A 13,479-nucleotide genomic window follows, 5' to 3' on the forward strand; every position below is an offset into this window, starting at 1 on the left:
TGTTGACCAGGATGGTCTCGATCTCTTGACCTCATGATCCACCCGCCTCGGCCTCCCAAAGTGCTGGGATTACAGGCTTGAGCCACCGCGCCCGGCCTGAGGCAGACTTTTGAGCATCATAACCGTCAAGATGCAACAGGTCATGTCAGGAAGTAGTGAGCTTCCTGGCACAGAGGTGGGGGCCGTGTTTAGGCTGAGCCTGAGCAGCAGCTTCATCATGAATGTTTATAGAAAATCCAAGTGTTACGTGGGCGGCTGAACTGCATGCCCTTTGTGGTTTCTCCCAGCCCTCTAGGGCTGGGCTCTGTGCCCACAAAAGGGATGCCAGCGTGAAGGAGAAGGAAGAGCACAAAATGACTCCTCCACTGCCGGTCTGGAAGCCTGGAAGATGCTGCCACTGGTGGGAGGGGCAGGAGAAGACATTTTTTGTGATATAGCCTCAGAAAAGCAAGGGGTTTGGGTCAGACCAGTCAGGTCTTCTAAGCTTTCCATGTCTCTGTGTCTTCCTTGGAGTATCTCCCAGTGTTGTCAGGAGGATTTAGATGAAAAGCCTGCTAACCAAATGCTTGGTTAGCAGAGGCAGCTGGGTAAAGGTGAGTGCCCACCCCCACTCCAGCCTGAGAGGCCCTAGCATTCTGGAGCTGTGAAGAGCCACGCCTGAGTTCTGGTCCTGCCCTTATGGCCAGAAGTCTGACATCCAGTTTCTGTCTGCCAGAGGGAGAAGCATGTTGGATGACCTCCAGGGGCCCTGCCAGCTCTGGGCCACTGCAGTCCTGACGGGAACCTGGATGCCTGAGCTCTCTGTCCAAGAGGGCCAGGATGGAGGCCGGAGCAGTGGAGTTGGGAGGCCCTGGAGGTGGCTACTGTAAATGTCCTTCCGCCAGGGGAAAGGGAGATGCTCAGAGCTCAGCTTTTGATAATGGTTTTGACTTTCAAACCATAAACATTATCTTACACACTAAAAAAGTGCAGTTAAACCAAAAAAGAAAAAAAAAAAGCAAACCTGAAATAGAATACGAATAGAAAAAAAGCTGGACACAGTCGCTCACACCTGGAATCCCAGGACTTTGGGAGGCTGAGGAGGGCAGATCACTTGAGGCCAGGAGTTCGAAACCAGCCTGGCCAACATGGTGAAACTTCATCTCTACTAAAAATACAAAAATTAGCTGGGTGTGGTGGCGTACATATGTAATCCTAGCTACTAGGGAGGCTGAGACACAAGAATCACTCCAACCTGGGAGGTGGAGGTTGCAGTGAGCCAGGATTACGCCACTGAACTCCAGCCTGGGCTACAGAGCAAGACCCTGTCTCAAAATACTAATACTAATACAAATAGAAAAGAAAATGATGCCAGGAATGGTGGCTTATGCCTGTAACCTCACACTTTGGGAAGCCAAGGCAGGAAGATTGCTTGAGGCCAGCAGTTCAAGACCAGCCTGGGCAACAAAGCAAGACCCCCCCCATCTCTATAAAGAAGAAAAAGAAAAGCTAGCCAGGCATAGTAGCATACACAAGTCGTTCCAGCTACTCGGGAGGCTGAGGTGGGAGGATTTTCTGAGCCTGGGAGGTCAAGGCTGCAGTGAGCTGAAATCGCACCACTGCACTCCAGCCTGGGCAACAGAGTGAGATCCTATCTGGTCTGGAACTCCTAGGCTCAAGGGATCCTCCCACCTCAGCCTCCCAAAGTGCTGGGATTACAGTCGTGAGCCACCATGCCCAGCCTCTTTATTTTGACAAGGTCTCATTCAGTCGTGCAGGCTGAAGTACCGTGGCTCAATCTAGGCTCACTTCAGCCTTGACCGCCTCAGGCGCAAGTGATCCTCGTGCCTCAGCCTCTTGAGTAGCTGGGACTACAGGTGTGCACCACCATGTTTGGATAATTTTTAAAATTTTTAAATAGAGACAGGGTCTTGCTTTGTTGTCCAGGCTGGTCTTGAACTTCTGGGCTCAAGTGATCCATCTGCCTTGGCCTTCCAAAGTACTGAAATTACAGGCCTGAGCCCCTGAGCCCAGCATGATGATGCATTTCTGAAATGATTCTGTGTATTCTGCAGCCTTCATGTATTTTTGTGATTTTGAAGAACAGTGTTATTTGCCTGGGCTCACTGTGATTGCTCATAGCAAAGCAAGCATTTCAACAAGTAAATACCTGGCAAATAACCCCCACAGCACTTGGGACTCAGCCCCAAGGCTGCTGTGGGTCGCTGAGTGGATAGCACCCCCTGCAGGACAATGCTGCCAAGCGCCTTTCCCCGAAACATCTTGTGTAGCACATGCATTACAATTTACATTTTTCTAACACCAAAAATGAGATCCTCCTCCTCCCCCACCAGGTTTTATTGGAGGAGATTTCGGCACTTGTAGGGCTTGTGCCTCTTCTGTGATTCAGTGACAGGCCAGTGGAAACGGCCATTTCCACAGTCAGACAGAACGAGGTTTGGGTCCTGGTGTTGCTCACAGACGTCTTAACCAGGCAGAGTCTGGGCTCCACCACGTAGCAATAACGAGAAAGTAGCTCTCAGGGTGGTGGTGGATGAGACTAGATACAGGAAGAGGCTGTCCCAATGTGAGCTGGGGTTTATAAACCCAAGGGAGGGGGCGTGGGAGCTGAGGAGGGGGACCATATTAGAGGCTGCCAGGCTGAGTAGGGGAGCTTTTCACAGGTGCCCGGTTAACAGGCATAGTAGGTCGAAACCCCGCGCTGTGGAACGCAGAAGGCCAAGGTCACTCAGTGAGTCAGGGCAGGGCCATGGTGTGTGTCCAGGTCTACCTGACTCCAAATCTTGTGTTCTTTCCCCTGTGGGACCTCCACGGGTTTGCAGATGGAGGTCCACTCTCCAGGGGCTTCCAGTTGCATTGGGCAGAAGGGAGGGCAGAGCCTGCCTGGCTGCATCCTCTACTCTGAGCCTTTCTCTGCCATTTCTTCAGTAGATGGTGGTTTCTTGCCTGGGAAGGGAGGACTGGAGTGGTCACCCAGGATGACTGGCAGCCTCCCTGCCCAGCCAACTCCGTGGGAGGGAGGTCCCATGGATCCTCCACCTCCACCTCACAGGCCTGAAGCTCACAGGAGGATCCTGGGGCAGTTAGAGCGGGTCCTGGGGTCAGCCCAGGGCTGGCACAGGGCGTGCACTTCACTTCTGGGCCATGGGAAGCTCTGGTTCAGAGCCTTAGCTCACAGCAGCCCCTCTGCACCAAGTCACTTGGCCCCTGTCACAGCAGCGCAGCCTGGAGCCCAGCTGGATGAACCCAGCTCATGCTTGTGAAGTCTGGCCCTTCTGACAGCCCCCATCTTGGTGCTCACCACCTCCCTGTCACTATGCTTTACAGCTGTGATGCGGACAAGAGCTTTAAGTTCTATCATTGTGATTCTTTTTTCTGCTGCAGTCCGTTGAATGTAGCCTCCTATCAAATACAGCTTTTACCTTAGTGCTATGCTGGAATGCAAAGCTTTTACTTCAGATGAGAGCTGAGCGCCAACAAGGTTGAAAGGGAAAAGGATTTACTAAATGTCTTTAGTTCCCAGGTCAGGTAGACAAGCTCAGAGGTCTTCAAACCGGTGGTGCACAGATTTCTGGACACACAGCCTTTCTGGGAGTGAACAAAAATAGGATTTGTTACCTTATTGACTAGTGAAACTAGAAAAGCTCCCTTGTCCTCATACGACATGGGGCGTGGCTCGCTTCTTCAGTGAGCCGCTGCTCAGACCTCTAGGGGAGCATGCAGATGGGCAGGCTGTGGGGCTCCCACCGCACGGCCACATCTGGGGCAAATGTTTACAGCCCCTGAAGCCCCAGTGGGTGTGTGTTACAGGGTGCTCTTTTAGCGTGGCTGTCCATAGGTGGTTTGTGTTAGTCAGCTCAATTAGACCCCTGCCTTATCACAAGAACAGAGGGTTTTCTGAGTCCTGTGGTCCCCGCCTGAAGAATCGGATCACACGTGATCTTGGGGAATGAGCGCAAGGTTTTATTCAGTGGAAGTAGCTCTCAGGTGGGGGAGTCAGGAGGAAGATGGTATTCCCTGGAGTTGGGCCACTCGGTGGCCAGAGCCTTCCTCCAACTGCCCCAGCCAAACTCTACGTCATTGTCCCGGCCGCTGGCCTGCCAACGTGCTATCCGTGTGTTCCTCTCGGCCCCCAGCTGCCTGTGGGTCTGCCAGCCACAGTCTTGGGGTTTTTTGCAAGCACAAGGTGGGAGTGTGGTAGGCCAGGGTGGCCTTGGGAAATGCAACATTTGGGCAGGAAAACAAAAATGCCTCAGAAGAGACTGAGATGCCAAGTTAAAGTCTTGACACCCCACCCCCAGCCCCCGTGACTGGGGAAGAAGATTCACTTGAACGCATTTTCTTTGCACATCTAAGCAGTGGTGTGAGCAAATCCCAGCCATCCTCCACACCTGTGTCCCCCTACTGAAACCCACACACTGCCAGAGCAGGGTGCTGGTGTTCTCCTTCTTGCAGAGGTGAGGTAAAGAGGTTTTGTGGGGTGAGTCGGTCTCACAAGCACATGCAGTTATTTGCAGAAGTGGGACTGTCCAGCTCCCAACCAGAGTGTCCCCCCACTGGCTTGCCTCTCTCCCCGAGGCACCAGTCTCTCTGGGTTGGTCTTGCATAGATGGCTGTGGCCAATAAGCCAGAAAAGCAAGGTTTCCTCCAAGTCATGCTGGAAAACACTGCTTACACACAGTATGCATTTCTGGCGCTCCCACAGTGTGTATGTGGGTCCACTTGATGGTGTCTTGCAGGTCCTGTAGGCTCAGTTCACTTTTCTTCAATCTTTTTTTTCCAGAGGGAGTCTCTCTCTGTCACCCAGGCTGGAGTGCAACGACATGATCTCAGCTCACTGCAACCTCTGCCTCCTGGGTTCAAGCAATTCTCCTGCCTCAGCTTCCCAAATAGCTGGGATTACAGGCACGTGCCAACATACCTGGCTAATTTTTGTAATTTTAGTGAGATGGGGTTCGCCATGTTAGCCAGGCTGGTCTCAAACTCCTGACCTCAGGTGATCCGCCTGCCTCAGCCTCCCAAAGTGCTGGGATTACAAGTGTGAGCCACTGTGCCCAGCCAATTTTTGTATTTTTAGTAGAGACAAAGTTTCATCATGTTGGCCAGGCTGGTCTCAAACTCCCGACCTCAGGTGATCAAAAGTCACCTTGGCTCCCAAAGTGCTGGGATTATAGGCGTGAGCCACTGCCCCCAGCCATACTTTTTTATTTTTTAATCTTTGTGGTCTGTCTCTGTGCCAGTGATCAGCCAGAGCTATAAACTTAAGGTCTTCTCAACTTTTCTCTGAGCCTGCGCCTTCCCTGGGGCACAATGACTCTAGTTTCTCCCATATATGCAGTTGCTTTTGAATGTCCTGGTCTTCAATGTCTGGCTCCCAAAAGAGGAAAAACAGAAAAGTGAAACAGGTGCCGGGAGACCCAGACTCCTTAAATCCTCTGGAAGTCACTTCAGCCAGAGGGGGAAGGGCTTGCAACAGTGGAGGCAGGTGCAATCACAATAAGGACCACCTCTTTGTCTGCACCTCAGTGATCAGAAGCAGCAATCAGTGAGCAGAGCACAGACCTCCCATATTTGGAGGACAGTGTCTTTTTTGTCCACCCGGCTCCCACCCACCAGCTGTCTGCAAGCTGCTCCAGGAATATGTGCACAGCTGCCAGCCAGGGGCATGGGATGGGGGATGGGTGGCTGCTGCCTGCTAAGAGCTGAAATTGACACGAATTAGCTACAACTGGAAGTCTTCAATAGACTCCAGAGTTCCAAAATAGTTACATCAGAGGAATTCTGTCAATGCAATTGTTGTTGAGATGAAAAGACAGATTTCTGGAACTTGCTACTCCACTGTCTTAGAATCCTCCTGTCCCCAACTTTTTATTTTGAAAAATTTGGGCCAGTAAGGTTTTTTCAAAGAAAAGAAATTGGCTGGAAGGTACTCACATACTAACATGCTTTGGGAGGAAGTTTTCTCACTTCTGAGGCACATGTCTGTCTCATGGTAAAGACCGGCCTAAAGCAAGGTTTGGAAGTGACGGACTTTCTCCCTGACAATAAGGCAGGTTGGGTGGGAATTCTCATCTCAGGAACGTCTGCGAGAAGATGCAAATGACCACAAGGGGTCAGTATAAGCTGGTGGATGTATGAAGAGCTCTTGATCTCGGGACTGGGAAGGGACCACTCCCATCTGCACCTGGCAGCTCACTGTTTCCATTTGTAGCATGGAGACTTAATGGACACTTAACTTCTATGATATCACTTTTTTTGTTGTTTTTTTGAGACAGAGTCTTGCTGTGTCACCCAGGCTGCAGTGCAATGGCGCAATCTCGGCTCACTGCAACCTCCACCTCCCAGGTTCCAATAATCCTAGTGCTGCAGCCTCCTGAGTAGCTGGGATTACAGGCACACGCCACCACATCTGGCTAATTTTTTGTATTTTTGTAGAGATCGGGTTTTGCCATGTTGGCCAGGCTGGTCTTGAACTCCTGACCTCAAGTGATCTGCCTGCCTTGGCCTCCCAAACTGCTGGGATTACAGGTGTGAGCCACTGCGCATGGCCACAATGTCACTTTCATAGCAAGAGGTCTCCTTGTCTGTATTCGAGTGGGGTGATGTAGGATGGGGAGCAACAACAAGTATGCCTGGAAAAGTGTCTCCCCACCCAGCCCACCCATCTCTTTCCCCATCCCAGGAGGGTCCTCTGTGGCCTGTAGAGGGCTACAATGCCCCAGCCCCTTTCCTCCTGGATCTGAGCCCCTTCTGAAGGAATGAATAATTTCAAGGGGAGCTGCTCTAGTATTTCAGAAGGTTGAAAAAGGAAAGTGGCCCTACCTCTCGTGCAGGATTTCCTGGGCCTGGAGAGGACAAGGGCTGTGGAATCCACAGGGACAGATGCTGGAGCCCAGACCCTACATTCTTGATGCAGGAGTCTTTTGGATGTGTTTGTGCCCAAAAGGAGTGGTGAAGTTGGCATTGTGTTTGGAACCATCCTCTTCTGGAAGCTTATGCTGCTAATGATGTCATCTCCAGCAGGAGGGCAGCCCTCAGTAGCAGAGTTTGGTGGCCCAAGCTCTGCTGGTCTGAGATGCACTGAAGTTCTTCCCTGCAGGAGAGGGAATGTTCCGAGTACTTTCCTCCCTTCCTGCTTCTCTCCCATCCTCCTTCCCTCCTTCCACAGAACATTTCACACATGCATCAAAGAAAAACAAAAAGTGCAATAAACTCTCTTGTACCTATCAGGCAACCATCAGTCAGCTACAGGGAGGATCTCAGGACCACTCTTGTTTCACCTTTTTTGTCAGCTACAGGGAGGATCTCAGGACCACTCTTGTTTCACCTTTTTTTTTTTTTTTTTTTTTTTGAGACGGAGTCTCACTCTGTCACCCATGCTGGAGTGCGGTGGTGTGATCTTGGCTCACTGCAACCTCCCCCTCCAAGGTTCAAGTGATTCTCCTGCCTCAGGCCCGCCACCATACCCAGCTAATTTTTGTATTTTTAGTAGATACAGGGTTTCATCATGTTGGCCAGGCTGGTCTCGAACTTCTAACCTCAAGTGATCCACACACCTCGGCCAACTCCCAAAGTGTTGGGATTATAGGCGTGAGCCATTGTGTTGGGACTGTTTCACCTTTTCTGTATTTTTTAGGTATATCTATGTGTGTGTGTATATATATATATATATACACACACACACAAATTTTATATGTGTGTGTGTGTGTGTATATATATACATATTTTATTGTTCTTTAGGTTCAGTTTTTTTTTTTTTTTTAATTTGTAGAGATGAGGTCTCACTGTGTTGCCCAGGCTGGTCTTGAATTTCTGTGCTCAAGAGATCCGCCTGCCTCAGCCTCCCAAAGTGCTGGATTACAAGTGTGAGCCACTGTGCCTGGCCTCTTGTTTCATCTTTGTCCACTCACATGATCATATTATTTAAAAGCAAATCCAAGACTATATAAATTTTATACTATATAAAAGATAGTATTTTATCCACAAATACTTTAGGCTGTATCTCTAAAGGATAAAATTTTCTTTTTAAGAGATGGGGTCTTACTCTGTTGCCCAGGCTAGAGTGCAGTAGTGTGATCATGGCTCACTGCAGCCTCAAACTCCTGGGCTGAAGTGATCTCCCCACTCTAGCCTCCCAAGTGGCTAAGACTATAGGCACACACCAGCATGCCTGCCTAATTTTAAATTTGTTTGTGTATATATGGTCTTGCTATGTTGCCCAGGCTGTCTTGAACCCTTGGCCTCACTCAGTCTTCTCTCCTCACCTGGGACTACAGGTGCATGCTACCACGAGGGTAAGAATTAAAAAAAAAAAACAACCCAATCGTAATACCACTATCATACTTTGGCATCTTTTTATTTTTTTATTTTTTGAGACAGAGTCTTGCTCTTGTGGCCCAGGCTGGAATACAATAGCATGATCTTGACTCACTGCAACCTCCTGGGGTCAAGTGATTCTCCTGCCTCAGCCTCCCGAGTAGCTGGGATTACAGGCAGGCCCCACCACGCCTGGCTGTTTTTTGTATTTTTAGTATTTTTGTATTTCAGACGGGGTTCCACCATGCTGACCAGGCTGGTCTGGGATTCCTGATAATGCCTGCCTCAGCCTCCCAAAGTGCTGGGATCACAGGTGTGAGCCACCACTCCTGGCCACTTTGGCATCTTCTAATGCCCAATCCTTATTTGCACTTTCCTGATTTTCTCAAAAATACGTTTTTATACAGCAGTCCCCCCTTATCCACGGGGTATATGTTCCAAGATCCTCTGGATGCCTTGATACCTAGATAGTACTGAGCCCTTGTATACTATGTATCTTCCTATCCACACACACCTTAAAGTTTAATTATAAAGGAGGCACAGTTTAAGAGTTTAACAACAATAATTTATAATATACCGTAATAAAAGTTGTGTGAATGTGGTGTCTCTTCCTAAAAATATCTTATTGAACTGTGCCCCAGGCAACTGAAATGGTGGGAAGTGAAACCATGGGTGAAGTGGGACTATTGCATTGGTACGTTTCAATCAGGATCCACCTAAAGTCCACACACTGCGTTTGGTAGATGTGCCTCTTAGGTCTGTTTTAGTCGACAGTGACCTTCTCTGGAAGGCTGGGAGAGTCTTGGGATGAAGGAGAAGGAAGGTAGCCCCCCTGCCTGGCAGCAACAGAAAATTAGATTCCCACCAGGTGGTGCTGGAGCTGTTCTCATGTAATTTCAAAAGGCAAGAGGAGTTCCACACTTTGCATCCTGAGCATAGATTATCTCAGATGATTCTCACAATAACCCCATCAGGTAGTAATTATGCCCATTTTTCAGATGAAGAAACTAGGTCTGAGGGAGGCTTTTCAAATAAGTAGAAGTGAAGGTTTCACTTATCTCATTTCACAGACCACATCTATTTTTCTCCAGAATTTCTGGTGACCCTGGGACAAGCCACAGTGACAGCTGCCACCTCCAACACAGGACCCTCTTGCTGGTGGGTCCCATCTGGGGAACTTCTGAGATCCAAAGGGGGCCACGTATGATGACGTGCAGATGACAGGCACTAACGACTCGTTACTCCCAGCTCGCCCGGAGCATCAGTGAGAAAGCATCTTTATTCCTCATAACTGCTGCAGATGCAGACAGTCCTATTCTTGTTTAGAGTTAGTTTTTTTCTTATGAGGTTTTATTTTTCATATATATGAAACATATATATTTATACATGCATATATAAGGTATGACAAATAATTAAATGAGCCCTTATGCCCCTAACATGCAGCTTGAGAATAGAATGCTGCTGGGCACGGTGGCTCACGCCTGTAATCCCAGCACTTTGGGAGGCTGAGGTGGGCAGACCACGAGGTCAGGAGATCGAGGCCATTCTGGCCAACACAGTGAAACCTCATCTCTAAAAAAAAAATTAAATAAAAAAATTTAAAAGAAATAGAATGCTGACTGGGCATGGTGGTTCATTCCTGTAATCCAAGCACTTTGGGAGGCCAAGGCAGGAGAATTGCTTGAGCCCAGGGATATGAGTCCAGCCTGGGCAACATAGTGAGATCCTGTCTCTACAAAAAAAAATAAAAATTAGCTGGGTATGTTGGTGCATGCCTGTGGTCCCAGGTACTCAGGAGGCTGAGGTGGGAGGATTGCCTCCTCTTAGGAGGTCAAGGCTGCAGTGAGCTATGATCGCATGACTGCACTCCAAGCTGGGCAATGGAGCAACATCCATTCTCAAAGGAAAAAAAAAAAAAAAGGAAGAAATAGAATGCTAAGGATATCTTTGAAGCCACTGTTAGCCCCTCCCAACTGAATCAGCTCCATCCTTAACCCCCTAGTAATCTGCTCTGAGCTTTTATTTATCACTTCCTTGTTTTCCTTCATGGTTACCACATATATGTATGTATGCATACATGTTTTTGAAGAATATTTTGCTAAGTTTTGTTTGTTTTTGAACTTTATACAAAATAATTGTATTTTTTGTATTCTGTGATTTGCTTTTCACTCAACATTATGTTTGGAGTGCTCATTCATGTTGATGTGTGCATATACGCAGGTGATTTACAATAGTGTTTCATTGTGTGTCCCAATTTACTAATCCATTATCCCACTGGACACTTGGCTTGTTTCCTGCTTTTACTTTTTCTTAATTACAAACAAGGTTACCTTGGGCTTTCCTACCTGTCCCTGGAGCACATGAGTAAGAGTTTCTCTGGCTTATATCATTAAGAGTGAAACTGCTGAAATGAAGGGCGAAAATGTGGCTGACACACGCAGGAGACCTCCAGTTACTGGATGTCTTTACTAACACAAGATACTGTTGTTTTGTTTTTGTTTTCTTCTTTTTTTGCTTCATGCATGTTGCAGGGAAACACGATACTGTTGACTTCTGATTTGTGTCAATCTGATGGGGATAAACTGATGCCTAATTATGTTTTTTTAATTAAATTTTATTTTATTTAAAAAGTCTCATTATGTTGCCCAGTTTGGTCTCAAACTCCTGGGCTCGACTGATCCTCCCAGCTCAGCTTCCCACAGTGCTGGGATTACAGGCATGAGCCACTGCACCTGGCTTGCTTCTTATTCTTTTTATGATCGTTTTCTATAAAGAAAAGAGGGAAAATCTAACTTTCAGTTGCCATGTTCAAATCAGAAATGTACTCTTTTTTAATCTCAACTTTACATTGCCTTCTCTTTCTTCTCCCTTTCATTAGCGTTGCTAAAAAATGTGTCGATTTTATTGGTCTTTTCAAAGAGCCAATGTCTGGCTCTTTTGATACACTGCTGCTTCTTTTTCTAATTTTGCTGCTCTTATCTGTATTTTCCTTCCTTCAACTTCTGTTCCTTCTTTTCTTTCTTTCTCTTGATCTCTCTCTCTTTCTCCTTCCTTCCTTCCCTTCTTTCTTTCTTTCTTTTTCCTATATTTCCTTTCTTTCCTTTCTTTTGTCTCGCTCTGCCACCCAGGTTGGATGACTTACTACAACCTCCACCTCGCGGGTTCCTGTGATTCTCAAGCCTCGGCCTCCTGAGTAGCTGGAATTATAGGTGTGCACCACCATGCCTGGCTAATTTTGTATTTTTCATAGAGACAGGGTTCCTCCATGTTGGCCAGGCTGATCTTGAATTACTGACTTCAAGTGATCCACCCACCTTGGCCTCCTAATTTTTATGTTTTTTGTAGAGACGAAGTCTCACTTTTGTTGCTCAGTCTGGTCTTGAACTCTGGGTCTCCAGCAATCCTCCTTCTATGGCTTCCTAAAGAGCTGGCATTATAGGCATGAGCCACTGCACCTGGTCAACTCGCAGACATTCTGTGGAAATGAGATAATGGATCATTAAAAAGCCGTGATTGGTTGGAAGATGACAAAGATACAGTCAGGAATATAGCAGTATCCTTTGGACAGGATGAAATGCTGAAGGATCTGATTAGTATTTCATCTGGGGACCTCCAAGAAAGGATCTTAAGGCACATAACTGGTTATTTCTTCCACCTTGGACTTGTCCACTGTTGTTCAACCACACAGGGGAAGTGCAATAGGCTTTTCTGATAGCTCTGCATCCACAGCAAGACTGTGGGCCCAGGTTCTCAGACGCAGCACCTTCCAATCCTAACGGCAGATGGCAGTGTTGCACACGATGGAGCCAGCGTTAAGTACAAAAAGGAGAATTCAAACAAGTGTTATAAATAATGAAATATTTAGGCCAGGCGAGGTGGCTCACGCCTGTAATCTCAGCACTTTGGAAGGCTAAGGCGGGTGGATCACCTGAGGTCAGGAGTTCAAGACCAGCCTGACCAACATGGCGAAATCCCGTCTCTACCAAAAATGCAAAAATTAGGCTGGTGTGGTGGTGGATGCCTGTAATCCCAGCTACTCAGGAGGCTGAAGTGGGACAATTGCTTGAACCTAGGAGGCAGAGATTGTAGTGAGCTGAGATCGTGCCACTGTACTCCAGCCTGGATGACAGAGTAAGACCCTGTCTCAAAATAAATAAATAAGTAAATATTAAAAAGTTTAGAAAAGCTGTCCTGATCATCACTTGAGGCAGTTGGGACATTAGCTGAGGAGCTTCAGACTGGAACCACACATTATCCACGTCTCCAGTGTTCCCCAGGCCACCACCAGTCTCACTGTCAAGGCCAATACATGGCTTCTCAACGTGGAGGAGCCACAAGGCTCTGAGTGAGTCCTAACTCTTGCCACTGCAATGAGACATGCTCTGAAGTCACACTAAAGATGGATTGCAATCGACAGTCAGAAGGAGCTGAAGGAGCTGGTTTGTGCATAACATTAGGCAGGCCCCGAAAGATAAGGAAAATGAGCCTCTGTAGAATGTCCACACCATGGACTACTCAGCAATGAAAAGGTATGGACTGTTGATAAATGCAACAGTTGGGGTGAATCTCAAGGGAATTATCTGAGTGGAAAATGCCAACATTGAGCAAGGTGGCTCATGCCTATAATCTCAGCACTTTGGGAAGCTGAGGCAGGAGGATCACTTGAGCCCAGGAGTTTGAAACCAGCCTGGGCAATATAGTGAGACCTTGTCGCTACAAAATTTTTTTTTTAATTGGCTGGGCATAGTGGTGGGCCTTTGTAGTCCCAGCTACTTGAGAGGTTGAGGTGGGAGGATCATCTGAAGCCAGGAGGCAGAGACTACAGTAGAGCTATGGAGCTAAGATGGATCTAGACTCTGTCTCAAAAAAAAAAAAAAAAAAAAAAAAAAAAAACAAGTAAAAAAAAAAAAAAAAAAAAAAAAAGAGAGAAAGATGCCAATATCAGAATGTTACAAACTCTGTGTGATTCCGTTTATATGACATCAGTGGTTGCTAGGAGGTGGGGGCGGGTTGGGGGGTGACTGTGGAGGGCAGCATGAGGGAGTTTTTGGGCTGATGGAACTGTGCTGTGTCCTGTTTGTAGTGGTGGTTGCATGAATCTATGCACTTGTTAAGATGCATTGAACTGTAAACCTCTCCTAAAAGTCCATTTTACTCTAAGAT

This window comes from Cebus imitator, unplaced genomic scaffold (genome assembly GCF_001604975.1).
Source record: "Cebus imitator isolate Cc_AM_T3 unplaced genomic scaffold, Cebus_imitator-1.0 Scaffold668, whole genome shotgun sequence".
In the NCBI taxonomy this organism is placed as follows: domain Eukaryota; kingdom Metazoa; phylum Chordata; class Mammalia; order Primates; family Cebidae; genus Cebus; species Cebus imitator.